Consider the following 11,648-nt stretch of genomic DNA (forward strand, 5'->3'; position numbering starts at 1 on the left):
CCATGGGTATGAACGACGGGAGTCCTTTCTCCTGAGTGGAGAAAACAGTGCAGCTCTATGGGGACACTCCACAGGCTTTCGCCGACAGGTTGTGGCTGCTCTACGAAAGGGCCTGTAGTGGGGTTCTTGACCGGGCCCACCTGACCCCTAACGAGCTGGCTCACTGGCTCCGCAGCCTGGTGGCAAACAGCTTACCTGGAGTAAAGGCAAAAGCCGAGGTCTAGTTCGATCCAAGAGATCCCAGAACCACCGAGGAGACAGTGGTCAGACAGCTGACCCTAGCTTACCGGAACAGTAGAGGGACAGAGGAGCCCTCCTCTAAAGGGAAGGTCTATGAGATTAAACCCAGCCAAGGTAAGAGAGAGTGGCATCAGGAAGGTGGGAACCCTCCCCACAAAGGGGGCGAGTGTTTTGTGTGTGGGAAAAGTGGGCACTGGAGGAAGGACTGTAGGAACCCCTGGAAAGAGACTAAGGGAAAGGCCACTCCAGCCCCAGCCCGTTAGGCCGGGGCAGGAACACCCAACTCATATGAGACACTCGTAACCACCCTACAGACACTCATAAACGGACAGGGAGCAGTAGCTACCGCAACCGGTACAGTAGCCGGTATGGTAAATCCCTCTGCTCCAACCCACCCAGATGCATGACTAAAGCCAGCGCAGCCTGTGTACCTGTGTTCCCTAGAGTACAATGCCTGGAAGAGACCGTGCGTTACGATGGAGGTGGAGAAAGTGAAAGGGACCTACCTGCTAGATACCGGTGCTTACAGCACCCTTGTATATGCAGATAACCCAGCTACCTCACCTCTATCGAACGGGATCCCGTACAGTCTAGTGGGGTTCACAGGCAATGAGCAAACTGGTTCATTTTCCATCCCGCTCACCATTCAGTTAGGGACACTCAAAACCAAATGGAAGGGTGTCCTGATGAAATGGGAGCAGAAGGGAAAAGGGATCCTGGGAGTTGATTTTATCATTAGCCACCAGATCCTAGTGGATCTCAGGAATCACTGTCTATGGGGAGCCATAGGGACAGACAGGGAAAGTGAGGTGGCGGTGATCCCAGAAAAAGGGGCCAAGAGAACGTTGTGTACCGTGAAGCCAAAGGAGGGTTACGACTTGGAATTACTGGTCAGTAACACCCCAGTGGAGTACCACGCATATGTACGGGCACACCTTGCAGCATTCGCCACCCACAAACATGACTGTGGTAGGGTAACGGGGGTCGAAGTTAGTATAGAAGGGGACCCCATGACCCGACCACAAAAGCAATATAACATCCACAGGGAGGCAGAGGCAGACCTGACAACGGCGCTGGGATCACTGGTAAAACAAGACCGATAGCTACCCATGTGAACTCTCCACTGTGGCCAGCTAAGAAACCGGACAACTCATGGAGGGCCACCGTGGACTATCGAGCATTAAATAAGAATATCCCTGCCTGTGCACCCACTGTAGCAGACCTCATAGGGAGTATTCCAGCATCCGCGACCACTTTCACGGTGCTGGACATTTCAAATGGGTTCTGGTCCATTCCTTTAAAATGGGAGGACCAGTACAAGTTCGCCTTTACCTTTAAGGGCCAACAATACACGTGGAACTGTCTTCCCCAAGGTTTCCACAACAGCCCTAGCATTTTTCACCAATGCATGGCGAACTGTTTAAAGGGCTTTAGCAGGCCTCAGCAGTTGGTGTAGTATGTGGATGACCTGCTCCTGTTCACCGATCAGGGAGAGGAACATGGCCCACTGCTGGCCGAGCTGCTGGAGCTGCTAAAAGAAGAAGGGTTTAAAGTAAACCCCAAGAAGGCACAGACCGGCCAGAAGTATGTCAAATTCCTGGGCCTGACTGTGCGCGCTGGGGAAAGGGCCATAGACATGGCTTGAAGGGAGGCAGTACAGGAGTTACCAGCCCCCAACCCAGTGACAGGGGTAAGATCCTTTCTAGGACTCACCGGGTACTGCAGAGACTTCATTGAGGATTATGCAGCCACCGCAGCCCCTCTGCTCAGGCTCCTACACAAGGGTGTAGAGTGGGACTGGGATGAGGGTTGCGAGGCAGCATTTAATCAGCTCAAGATGGACTTTGCAGACCGTGCCAGCCTTAGGAGCGATAGATGAGAGAAAGGAGTTTTTCCTGGAGGTGGCAGCCAGCGGGGACAGCCTGAGCTCAGTGCTGCTTCAAGAGCGGCACGGTCAGCTGAGACCGGTGGTTTACTTCTCCAGGATCCTCACAGATGTGGAGAAGGGGTACTCCAACTGTGAGAGACACCTCCTAGCCACACATTGGGCAGTGAAAAGATCCTTGATCTTCACGGGAAGGTCTCCTCTAACACTTCTAACCCACCACACATCTACTCAGATGCTCCTAGATGGGAGGATTAAGGACGGGACGGTGAGCAGTGCCCGCTGGACTCTGCTCCTCTCCCATATGGACCTCAGACTAGAAGGTCCCCACGAGCCAAGGCTCGCAGCCAACCTAGTCTACCCAGGGAAACATAAGAACATAAGAACATAAGAATTAGGAACAGGAGTAGGCCATCTAGCCCCTCGAGCCTGCTCCGCCACTCAACAAGATCACGGCTGATCTGGCCGTGGACTCAGCTCCACTTACCCGCCCGCTCCCCATAACCCTTAATTCCCTTATTGGTTAAAAATATATCTATCTGTGATTTGAATACATTCAATGAGGTAGCCTCAACTGCTTCCCTGGGCAGAGAATTCCACAGATTCACAACCCTCTGGGAGAAGAAATTCCTTCTCAACTCGGTTTTAAATTGGTTCCCCCGTATTTTGAGGCTGTGCCCCCTAGTTCGAGTCTCCCCAACCAGTGGAAACAACCTCTCCGCCTCTATTTTGTCTATCCCTTTCATTATTTTAAATGTTTCTATAAGATCACCCCTCATCCTTCTGAACTCCAACGAGTAAAGACCCAGTCTACTCAATCTATCATCATAAGGTAACTCCCTCATCTCCGGAATCGTCTCTGTACCCCCTCCAAAGCTAGTATATCCTTCCTTAAGTAAGGTGACCAAAACTGCACGCAGTACTCCAGGTGCGGCCTCACCAATACCCTGTACAGTTGCAGCAGGACCTCCCTGCTTTTGTACTCCATCCCTCTCGCAATAAAGGCCAACATTCCATTTGCCTTCCTGATTACCTGCTGCACCTGCAAACTAACTTTTTGGGATTCATGCACAAGGACCCCCAGGTCCCTCTGCACTGCAGCATGTTGTAATTTCTCCCCATTCAAATAATATTCCCTTTTACTGTCTTTTTTTCCAAGGTGGATGACCTCACATTTTCCGACATTGTATTCCATCTGCAAAACCTTAGCCCATTCGCTTAATCTATCTAAATCTCTTTGCAGCCTCTCTGTGTGCTCTACACAACCCGCTTTCCCACTAATCTTTGTGTCATCTTCAAATTTTGTTACACTGCACTCTGTCCCCTCTTCCAGGTCATCTATGTATATTGTAAACAGTTGTGATCCCAGCGATCCCTGTGGCACACCACTAACCACCGATTTCCAACCCGAAAAGGACCCGTTTATCCCGACTCTCTGCTTTCTGTTAGCCAGCCAATTCTCGATCCATGCTAATACATTTCCTCTGACTCCGCGTACCTTTATCTTCTGCAGTAACCTTTTGTGTGGCACCTTATCGAATGCCTTTTGGAAATCTAAATACACCACATCCATCGGTACACCTCTATCCACCATGCTCGTTATATCCTCAAAGAATTCTAGTAAATTAGTTAAACATGATTTCCCCTTCTTGAATCCATGTTGCATCTGCTTGATTGCATTATCCCTATCTAGATGTCCCACTATTTCTTCCTTAATGATAGCTTCAAGCATTTTCCCCACTACAGATGTTAAACTAAACGGCCTATAGTTACCTGCCTTTTGTCTGCCCCCTTTTTTAAACAGAGGCGTTACATTAGCTGCTTTCCAATCTGATGGTACCTCCCCACAGTCCAGAGAATTTTGGTAGATTATAAAGAATGCATCTGCTATAACTTCCGCCATCTCTTGTAATACCCTGGAATGCATTTTATCAGGACCAGGGGACTTGTTTACCTTGAGATCCATTAGCCTGTCCAGCACTATCCCCCTAGTGCTAGTGATTATCTCAAGGTCCTCCCTTCCCACATTCCCATGACCAGCAATTTTTGGCATGGTTTTTGTGTCTTCCACTGTGAAGACCGAAGCAAAATAATTGTTTAAGGTCTCCGCCATTTCCACATTTCCCATTATTAAATCCCCCTTCTCATCTTCTAAGGGTCCAACATTTACTTTAGTCACTCTTTTCCATTTTATATATCGGTGCTCCATAGAAGGGGTATGGGTATGGTGAACATTGGCCTTTGGGCTGGGTTGCACCCTACAGGCCGGGACATCTACATGGGCGGGTCCAGCACAGTATCTGCTGTTGAGCGACTCACTGGATGCGGAGTCTAAGACCCAAGGGCAGGTATTGCCTGGCAATCAAGCTCCCCAGTACCATGAGTGCCCAGCATGCTGAACTGTCTGCCGTAATGTACGTGGTGACCCACCCCGAGGAATTCTCTACCCCATACACGATTTGCTCGGACAGTATGTTCACCTGCAATTCGTGTACGGAGTAGCTGGCTATCTGGTCCTGTCGCGGATATATGTCCGCTGACGGGAGACCCCTGGCAATCAAGCCCCTGCTGGAAAAAATCATGACAGCGGTGGGGGAAGAGGGAACGGTCTACATACATAAGGTGAAGGCCCATTCAAAAACTGAACCCTGTGCAGAGGGAAACCAACAGGCTGACAAACTGGCCAAACCGGCCGCACGGGAAAGTTCTGGGACCCCTATGACACCGGCCGCATAGCAGCGGTCACGAATAAGAACAGGGCAGCAGAGAGTACAAGGATAGCTTTGGCCCCGGACTTAAAAACAGTTCAGGCACAGGACCCGGCCCTTGAAAGCTGTCCTGAACGTGCTAGCTAGAGGAGAGAGAGTAGAAGGTCCGTACGGCACAGCAGCCATTACCGTTAAGGAAGGCATGCTGTTTAAAGAGGGACAATGGGTCGTGCCACAGCAGCACCAGAGGGAATTCCTAAAACTGGCCCATGAGGGTCCAGGAGCGGGACACCCCGGGCCTGAGACCACCTGGCAACGGGTGGAACAGGCAGGATGGTGGCCGGGACTCAGGGAGGATGTCCGCGAGTTCTGTGCGAACTGCCTGGTGTGTGCTGCGAACAACCCTGACCCCCAGAAAAGGAAGGTGTCCCTAGGACACGTCAGGAGGGTAGAGGGACCATGGCAGTCCATCCAAATTGACTACATCGGGCCCCTACCCACCGCCCAGGGAGGCTACAAATACTGCCTAGTCCTGGTGGACGTGTTCTCAAAATGCGTCGAAGCCTTCCCCTGCAGAACAGCCACCACACTAGGGACAGCTAAGATTCTAGTGAGGGAAGTTTTCTCCCGGTGGGGACTCCCACAGTATGTGGAGTCGGACCAGGGGAGACATTTCACCGGGCAGGTAACGCAGGCAATCCTTAAGGTGCTCGGCATTGAGGGGAAACGTTGCCCACAATCCACAGTCATCGTGTATTGTGGAACGTTTAAACCGCACCATTAAAGAAAGGCTGTGGAAGAAAACGGGAGACTCACCCCAAAAGTGGATGGAGGTCCGAGCCAGCCAGTCAAAGAGCACGGGGTATTCCCCATACGAGCTTATGACTGGCCGGATCATGCGGACCCCCACCCATGTCCTAGCCCCGGTGCTCACAGAAGGTCAGCTCAGAGAGGTGAACCGGGACCGGTTTGTCAGGAACCTGTTTGAACACCTCAAACAGATTCACTGGCAGGCTGCTAGTAACATGGGCAGACAGCATCGGAGTAACCGATTGCTGCTAGAACCCAGCAAACACCACGAATGGGAGATAGGGGACCAGGTCATGGTGAGGAACAATGCTCAGGAAGGGGCTTTTGAAGCATTATATATGGGGCCATACAGCATTGTCGACAAGGCAAGCCCAATGGTCTATGCCATAAAGCTGCGCCGCCGAACTAAGTGGTTCCACATCAACCAATACATGCTGTACAACCCAGGGTCAGCCAAGCATAGAGGGCAGCCGGGAGGGTTGAACCGTCCTCAGGACGGGGACCCTCCGTTGGCCACCCCCGACGGTGGAGGACCGACAGGGAATGTGGCAGGCTCAGAAACCGTGCCCATAGGGGCGGTGAATTGTACTACTGGAGGGGCTATCCCACCCATCGTTTGGGATTCGGACGCACCCCCAGTAACCGAAGCCCTGAGTAGGACTCTCCGTACACCACGGCCAAAGATACCGTGGTCACCGGGCATCTGAGCCTAAACGATTCTACCCTAGGAGAAGGGCAGCCCGACAGGAAAGGTCAAAGGTCAGAAGTACAGAGGTCGCTCAGAGTAGGGAACCCCAGCCAGCCGCCTCTAGCGGTGAGGGTCTCACAGGAGCAGTAGCAACAAGCTGTCCCAGAGACAAGGGTCTTCAGCTCACCAGCTGCGGAGAAACCCTAGCATCCAGGCGGCTATCAGGCCGCACAAGGCATGGGCCTGACAGGGACTAACCTGGCCACCCGGAGACGGGTGGCGGTTGTACATAGCTCTAATTTTTAGTTTAAGGCAGCTGACTGCACCGTTTTATATTTTAAGTTTTGTTTAGAATTAAGGTTAATGTTGCAGTAATGTTTAGGTGATTGTTTTGAGTTTGTCTTGTGTGTCAGCCAGCCTGAGAGCTGTTCTCAAGGCCAGGGCGATGTGTTCTGTGTGTTTTACAGGAGTGGAAAGGAGGGAAGGAACCAAGAATAGAAGGATCTTGTGTCTGCTCGCCCTGGCAAGGGTAAGCATCGGGGACCGAGGTGACATGGAGGAATCCCGCATTTATGGGTGCTCGGGAGGGAGAGCACCAATGGTGACTACCGGAGGTGGCACACAGGAGGTGGAGGAGTCTGCTTGCATGTGAGGTCCTATATGCCCCGGTCCCAGTTAACGCCACTGAACTGCTAGCATGCCCCAAAAAACCCCTGCCTACAATCCCGACTGGACGTATAGTAACTGATAGGTGTCTTACCACCACTGAGGGACCAGGGAATGAGATAGTCCTCATACCAACCGACAAGGTACTCTACCAGGGGGTACACTACGCCGTAGCTTCAGTCATCCTTAACCTAACTGAGGTGCACTTACCTGGATGGTGCCCCAAGGAAACAGAACTATTATACCAAGCATTGCTACGAGACATGTTTTAAAAATTTTACGAGTTAGACTTTGGTAAGGTAGACAAAGCAGACTTATATACATTCTACGCCAAAACCGACAAGGGTACCGGGAGACACAGGAGGGGAACCTGGAATAACATTTTCACAGCATATAACACGGGATCCTCTGTGGTGAATAGTCTAGGTGACATGGAACTGCAACTACAAATAAATACTCTAAAGAACCAGCTACATAAAATCCTAAAAGAGGAAAACACAGTGGTAAGCTCGGAACTACACGAGGATCACGCCATGACAGTTCATTTAAAAGAAATCATAGAAGAATTAGAAAGACATGCTAAAACAGTAAATGCACTCATACGGGAGGACAGGATTGCTTCAGATCAGGCTGCACAGAACGAGGTGTGCGTGCTGTACGGGGCATGGTGCTGGGCAAGGGTCGCAGCAACCTGGAGGATTTAAAACAAGGTTTAGTCCCCTCCTGGATCAGCAACAAGCACCTCGCAGCCCTCCACCCATTTAGTAATTCGCTGAGCCCGTGTCAACTCTGTCTAGCTTCGGAAGCCTACCCTGTCCCAGTGGACTGTGGGCGTTCCAATCACACTATCATGGGGATAGTAGTGAGGATGCCGGTCATGGGTGGGACAGCCCGACCCACACCGGTATACAGGGTGGAGAATATTGGGGTCATTAAAGGGGGTGCACACGTCCGTTACTCAGCAGGCCCACCTTATGTCATAAAGTGGGAGCACGCTATGACAGGTACTGACCTCTCTGGATGCCGGAGCCAGGGCACACACATAGTGCTGTGTCCACAGCACTTGAACACCTACTTGACACCACAGTACGGGTTTAAAGCTGCTGGTGCACAGCCTATCAACTGTACCATGGAGGTAATGGCACAAGACCATGTTCCCCCACAGGTAGCTTACATAGGGGGTGGGACATATTGTGTCACCACCAGTGCGCCCCACTACCAACATGGACAACACATATGGTGTCCGGTGAGTGAAAGCAGTTTTAAACCTGAGGCAGAAGTTCGAGTGGCCCAAGAACGGATTGTCCCCATTCCTGAACCCTCCACTATTCACCTCACTGTAACAGAAAACTTTACCAGCTTACAAAACTATGTCACACATTTCGGTTATGCAATTCCTCCTCTACCCGAACATCTTACCTCTTTGTTGAAATCTGGGGAAATATCGCAAAAACATTTCTACACACTAGAGCAAAAAACAACCGTAATAGAGAGCGAGATTTCAGACATCACAGTTCCACCCTGGGTGGGACATTCTCAACAACATAGAAGTCCGTCCTTGGATTAGGATAGTCTCCCATCTTTTAGTGGTTTGCCAGCTTGGAATAATTCTGTATTTGTGGTGTTCTAAGTGTAAGGGGAGAAACAAAAGCGCCAATCCAGACATTACTGGGTGGTGGACAAGCCTCAGGAGACCAATTGATGTTCTTTAATTTTATCTATGTTCTTCCTTCTGTAATGTGGTTGTAGATTGCCTATATGCTGGTGAATATAATGTAATTGAAATGAAATGTAACTGTGATGAAATGCAATTGTAGTGATTGAACCCCCTCCAAGCTAGGAGGGTGTAAATGTAAAAAGTTTGTACCTGTAAAGGGAAAAGTGTGTATCTATGGTGATGTTGCATAAGTGTAATGCATATTTTGGGTATTAGTTTAGTTAATTTACTGGGAAGGTTATCTCTTGGGAGTCAGGAATTTTGCTCGCCTGGAAGATGATACCATAAGTGATATGGTATCACAGGGGGTCTGTAGAATTTACCAATATTTCGCAAAGATTCCTTGTACCTTTCCCCTGCAGAGGAAAAAGATCCCTTTTTGGACTTTTAAAATGGAAAGAAAAACTTTGGGACACAAATGAGTTTAAAGGGTAGACGAGGCCTGCAGGGGATAAAAGGGGATGCATTCATGGAGACGCGCCCCCCCCCCCCCCCCCCCCTGTGTTTGGACTCATAGGAAAGGGAATTTAATTTGGAACTGGATGAACATTTTGATATCTGAGGAAGATACCTAAGAGCTTTACAAGTTTAAGATCTCTAAAGGAACATGTTGGAACAGACTGCCAGAACAGAGGGTGGGACTTCACTCAGGAATTAGATATTGGAGCTAATTCAATTTGTCTGGGAGAATGAGTCAATCGATAACTAACAAGAACTGTGAGGCATAAAAATTCGCTCCCTAGGACATAAACACATCAAGAGCTATCAGGCTAATCACCAGAGACCATTATTGGCATGCATGTGCAAATAGACCTATAGAAATCACGGGCCCAGCCAAACGGCCCAAGAGTTTAAACACTGCTTCAACAATGCCAACCGGTGATTTTCCACATGACCACATCATAATCAAATTACTGCTGAACGAGCCCGCCAAATTCTGACAAAGAGAGCTCAAAACTAATGAGCAGCTCCCCTGAAACAAAGAGCTGGGCCAGATTTGGCAGGAGATAAGGAAGCCTTTTTGGGGTGTATCTATTCCCAGTTTTACAAGGGAAGGAAAAAGCAGCAGGAGGTGGGGAGTGAAGAAATGGAGTAGTGGAGAAAACTACAAGAAACCATCAAGGATCGACCGAGCACATCGACAGCAAGAGGCCCATGAAACGGAAGGTTATCAGCAGCCAAATTGACAACATGGGCCACCACAACCAGCGAAACAACCAACCGAAACCAACTCAGCAAAAACCGAAGAATCGACATTTATTTCCATTCTACAATCTACTTCTAAATGACCAACGGATGAGAAATTATCTAAAAGGACTAACTAAAACTATTCCTAACCAAAGAAAGTGGGTAATTACCCCATACATCCAAAACGCGACTTACCACATCAGCAGACTCACCCCAACTGAAGACTACACAGTCCGAAGTCCTCTCCTCCATCCGTAGGTACGGCTTGCCTAGAAGGCAAAGTGCAGCGAACCCCGAAACCGCGATTCACAGGCAACTGTCAAAAGGGATTGGTGAGCATAGCCCCTGAACCTCCAGAGCTATGACTTAGTTAGTTATGGGAATTGGGAGGGGGAGGCTGGGATAACTTGTGTAAATGTATCAGCATTCTCCTCTTTGCCCCATTTAGAGTTTAAGCTGTATTCTTTTCCCCATAGGCTGTATTTTGACAATTTATTCAATGTGTTGTACCTTTCAGTGTGTATTGGTATCACTATTCTGTGTGTGTTATTAAAGGTGTGCCTTTTACTTCTTTTTAAACACAACAAAGCCATACCTGCTTCCTACCTTGAAACCGATTGTCTGTCCAAGTCTGTCACAAGTCCCTTCATAATTCCAGAGTCTAGAACCAAGGGTGTGGGAGCGATTCGAAACCGCTCATATAAGGTCAGAAGGGAAAGCTGACCCCCTGAAAACCACCCCTTACAACTATGTTATCCGCCACAGACCAGGCACTGAGAACTGTGCTGATGCCCTCAGTCGGCTACCATTGGCCACCACCAGGATGGAAATGCCGCAACCCGCAGACTTGCTTCTTGTAATGGATGTTTTTGAGAACGAGGAGTCACCCTTCATGGCTCGCCAGATCAGGACCTGGACTAGCCAGAACCCTGTGCTATCATTCGTAAAAAGATGCAGCCTTAATGGGAGCTGGTCGACAGTTACCGGGGAAATGCAAGACGAAATTAAGCCATTCCACAGACACAAGAATGAAATATCCATCCATTCGGATTGTCTCCTCTGAGGGAATCGCGTAGTGTTGCCAAAAAAAGGCAGGGAAACGTTTATGCACGACCAACACAGGCATAGTCATGATGAAGGCTATCACCAGGTCACACGTTTGGTGGCCCAGCATTGACTCAGAATTGGAGTCATGCGTACACCAATGTAAAACTTGCTCACAGTTGAGCAATGCACCAAGGTAGGCCCCACTGAGTCTGTGGTCATGGCCCTCCAAACTGTGGTCCAGGGTCCACGTAGATTTCACTGACCCCTTTCTAGGAAAGATGTTTCTAGTAGCAGTGGACGCTTACTCTAAATGGATTGAATGTATAATAATGTCATCATGTACGTCCACTGCCACCATTGAAAGCCTCCGCGCCATGTTTGCCACCCATGGTTTGCCCGACGTCCTTGTTAGTGACCATGTACCATGTTTTACCAGTTCGGAATTCAACGAGTTCATGACCCGCAATGGCATCAAGCATGTCAGGTCTGCCCCACTTAAGCCCACATCCAATGGTCAAGCAGAACGAGCAGTCCAAACCATCAAGCAGAGTTTGAAATGTGTAATGGACAGCTCCTTGCAGACCCGGTTATCTCTGGTCCTGTTCAGCTACCGGACGCACTCCCACTCGCTCACCGGAGATCCCCTTGCAGAATTGATAATGAAGAGAGCACTCAAAACCAGGCTCTCCTTAGTCCACC

The sequence above is a fragment of the Pristiophorus japonicus genome, chromosome 2, assembly GCF_044704955.1.
Source record: "Pristiophorus japonicus isolate sPriJap1 chromosome 2, sPriJap1.hap1, whole genome shotgun sequence".
In the NCBI taxonomy this organism is placed as follows: domain Eukaryota; kingdom Metazoa; phylum Chordata; class Chondrichthyes; family Pristiophoridae; genus Pristiophorus; species Pristiophorus japonicus.